The sequence below is a fragment of the Lactuca saligna genome, chromosome 7, assembly GCF_052625555.1.
Source record: "Lactuca saligna cultivar CGN05327 chromosome 7, ASM5262555v1, whole genome shotgun sequence".
NCBI classification, from domain to species: Eukaryota; Viridiplantae; Streptophyta; class Magnoliopsida; order Asterales; family Asteraceae; genus Lactuca; species Lactuca saligna.
In genome coordinates this window covers 80,671,156-80,675,775 of record NC_136423.1, presented here as the reverse complement: position 1 = coordinate 80,675,775, position 4,620 = coordinate 80,671,156, and positions in this window count along the sequence as shown.

Below are 4,620 nucleotides of genomic sequence, written 5' to 3'. Positions count from 1 at the left end.
TTGAGTGAGAAAAGAAAAAAAAAATTGAAAAAGTTGAGAAAAAAGAAAAAAAATTGCAAAAGTTTGAGTGAATAAGAGTCTACAAAGTTATGAAGATCGAAGAACTATTATGAAGAAAAGTTCAAAATTTTATAAATTATCGAAGAATCAAGAATAAGGCAAATTGCCAACTTATTATTACTGCAATTTTTCTTTCTAGGTTATTTTACCATATGTATGCTTGGGAGCTTAACCAAAAACACCTCGAGGTTAAAAAGTTTTATGGGGATGGATTCGGAGGGATGCATAAAATGAATGTTGTTCAAAATAAGTGGGAAGCGTTTTTGAGGACCGTTAATATTTAGGGCTATGAGGTAATTAAGATTTGGACACAATTACATGCATTGCAGTAAGGCATAATTAGTGGGTTCAATTCGAATTGTTTTTTGTGATATTGGTGGGTATGGTTCTATCTGATGTATTTAATATAGTTTTTGCTTGAGGGCAAGCTAAAAGGCAAGTATGGGGTATTTTGATATTACTAAATTTATACATATATTTAGGCAATATTTAAATAAATTTGAAGTTAAGATTTGGTTAATTGCAAAGATATTTGGTACTTATTTGTACGTACTTATTGGTACTTATTAAGCTAATATTTTGTTAAATACAAATATATTCTTGAAGGAAAAGGAAAAAATGACAAAAGTTGAAACCTGGAAGGACTAGAGCTGAAGTTAGGAGCTTAAAAAGCTTAAAAGGAAGAAAACCTATGAAAATACACGTCCCACGACATAGTGTCAGAGCACCATGGCGAGGCGAAAGGAAAAATCTCTACACTATACACAATAATGATAATGACGACATGAGAATTATAATCTCACATCGTGAGGACGATTCTTCCAGAAGATAATTATGCAAAATGCAATTTCTTTCCAGACATGAATTATACTGTGCTTACGATGTTAGACAGTAATTCTCACGACGTAAGATAAGTTTTATGAAATGTATAAATATCCTATGACATATTCAATTTTGGGAGGTTGGATTGGATTTTTTTGGAAGGATAGTTGAAATTAGAGACCAACGAATAGCAAAAATCAACTATTGGAATAGGAGATCAATTAGAGATTAAGAGTTTGAAGACTACACATCACATTCGATTTTCATTGATTTAATTATGTCAAATTCTTATGTTTTTGTGTTCTTATTTTCTGCTATGAGTAGCTAATCAGTAGACTTTCGTTTAGTGTTGATGAACCCTAATACTATGTGTTAGCTTCTTGATTTCTATAGATTTTATGAAGTTGGTTAAAGCTTGTGTTTGATTATCATAACCTAGCATGTTAAAGTTTTAATATTTGTTGCTTTACTTCAAGTTAAGTGTAGTTTACCATTTGAATTGCATGAACTTGATTACCTAGTAGTTTATGATCATTAAATTGCTAGAGTTAGGATTAATCACATATTAGATTAAGTAATAAATGTAACAACTATAGTTGTGCTTGAGAACATAATTTGATCATAATTGTGTTTAATTAATTATCTTTATCGTAGATAATTATCTTAGATATATTTTACATAGCCCAATTATCTTTAATGATCATGTTGGAATCCTAAGTCTTGGGGTCCAAGCAATCTAATTTATGGAAAGTTTAGTTTATGGCAAGTTGGTCATAAGTTTCCTAGTCTAATACAAGTTGGTATGTTAGGCTATATATACGTGTCCATAATCGAGTTTATGATTATGAGAACAGATTGTAAAAACATTGGTTTTGAGTGATTTTCCAATTAATCAAAGAGTTATTTTGGTTATTTTGTTTTGCATTCTTGTTTTCACAACTTTAATTGGTATCAGAGCTTAGGTTGAGAAGCTGTGAGATCGATTTGTACCTGTTGATGAGTTGGGTCAACATGAGAGATACAGGGGGAGTAGGAGAAGCTCCAGTGAGAGTGAAGGAGGTTGGGACAACCTCAGTTTCGTGTCTGATGCTCATATCCACTAACTACACTGTGTGGGCAATGCGTATGAAGTTTGTCTTACGCATCCACAAAGCCTGGACTGTGATAGATCTAGGAACCGATGTCAATGAAGAAAAGGACTGCCTTGCCATGGGTTTGCTATATCAAGCCCTACCAAAAAACCTCATAATGCAGATTGGAGATTAGGATTCGGCCAAGAAATTGTGGGATGCGATTAGAGCACGTAATGTCAAAGAAGCGAGATTACAAACCTTGATGTCGAAATTCGATCGCCTGAAGATGCTAGAGTCAGAAACAATCGACAGCTTTGCTGGAAAGCTGTCCGGAATCGTGTCTACATCATCGGCATTAGGAGAAACGATTGAGGAATCAAAATTGGTGAAGAAATTCCTCAAATCATTACCCAGAAACTTCATTCACATCGTTGCATCTCTTGAACAGGTACTAGATTTAAAATCGGTAGGGTTTGAAGACGTAGTGGGTCGATTGAAGGCATATGAAGAAAGAATAAGGGAAGTCGATGTTGGAGAAGGACAATCGAGGGTTCTATTTGCCGAAAAATCGACCGAAGATGGAGGTGGATCGTCGACTGGTGGGGGTAACTCATCGAGAACGAAGGGAAACTGGAAAGGATCGAATGAGTCTAATAAAGCGAATGAGTTTAATGGGACTAATGGGTCGAGTGGATTCGGGTCTGGAGGGTCACATGGGTCAGGCGGGCCCAAAGGGAATAATAGGGTTGCTCAAAGCAATCGGCCCAATAAACTATCCAATTCTAATTCTGATTACAAAAATTGTAATTGTTGTTGTGGCAAGAATCGGAAAAATAGGGAAAAGGATCGATCTAAGGTGATTTGTTTTCGGTGTGACAAACCGGGTCACTTTGCTTCTGAATGTCCGGAACGAATCCAAAAATTACAAGACGGTGATTTTTCGGAACGTGATGACAGTGACGAATCCGTTTTTTAAATACGGATCGGGTTGAAGAATTCTCTAGGACTTAGAGATTCGGGGGTGATTGTTGGAATCCTAAGTCTTGGGGTCCAAGCAATCTAATTTATGGAAAGTTTAGTTTATGGCAAGTTGGTCATAAGTTTCCTAGTCTAATACAAGTTGGTATGTTAGGCTATATATACATGTCCATAATCGAGTTTATGATTATGAGAACAGATTGTAAAAACATTGGTTTTGAGTGATTTTCCTATTAATCAAAGAGTTATTTTGGTTATTTTGTTTTGGATTCTTGTTTTCAAAACTTTAGATCAATCTTGTGTTTGCTTATGTATGATCATTACATAGTAGTTCATGAACCGGTGAAAATATTAGGAGATCGGATCAAGATTGCGAAGTACATTTATATTGGTAACCAACTAAATAAATCCATAATTAGAAACTAATCATAGGAAAAAGAGGAATTTGAAGTTAAACGTAGGTGTTTTTTAGATCTTGTTTACAATCTTTTCTAGTTGAGTGCACTACAAATAAAATTACATTTAGTCGAACAGAAAAAGTGCCACTAAAAAGAAAAAATGTGTCACTAAAAACCCCGTGGCAATCAGCGACACAAAAAAATAGTGCCACTAAAGGCGCTGCCACTAAAGACCTTTAGCGGCACTATTTTTAAACCACTATTTAACTGCAAAAATAATTATTTTCTTTCTTTTAGTGGCACTTTTTTAACAAAAAAATTTATATTAATAAATTAAATCTTATTTTTTTATTTTTAATGAAATAAAAAATAATAATAGGACATTTAAGATAAAACAAAAACAAAATATCATTACATCAATTCAAACTTTATTCAATACATTTAAAAGATAACCGTCTTCAAAAAAGTTTAATAAGTCTAAATGTTGTGCAAGTACTCAAAATATAATACTATTAAACTAAGTACTTGTTGGGAAGAAACATGAACCTTCATTGACCTCGAATTTTGTATAATTGCTTCTCTTGTTCATCTAACTTACAAACAATTACCTATCATACATAATACACCCTATTAAATCATGTAGAAATATCACCAATATAAATGAGATAAAAAGAAGCGTACACACTTAGTTATGATTGCTTTCAGATGAGGCTGGTCAATTTCCTAAAGGAGAGACATTAGGAACCATAGAAAAATTATCAGGAACCTGAAACAAATGCAGAGTAATATTGTCACTAATATATAGTGTAATACTACAAGAATTATTAATTTATATTTAGTTACCTTTAAGTTCAAATTGTTAAGCATTCCAGATAAGTTTGCATTTGGAATATGATCCTTGACAAGGTTGAAGACAACGTTCAATGCATTTGAGCTAACCCCTCCTTTAGTTGTTCAACAGTTTGCGGTTCAATTAAACATGAAGCATTGTTATCTTTTACAGCCGGCATCCTTCATACACATCGAATGTAACCATGTTTCTCCGAACCCTTAACTTTAGAGTAGAGTCACTTAAAACATCTTGTAAAGAAGACTACAAAAAAATGTTATAATACAAGTTTTTATGAGTATACAAAGTTATTAATGTTGATCAAATACATTACCATAATTTGAGCAATACTCTAGAGTTAACCAAAGAGCTACAAGTTCTTTAAATTGTTCTGGGTTCGCGCGACTATCATTCTTTATTTCCTTTGCCACAATTTTATCAACAGTAAGGCTTGGATCAT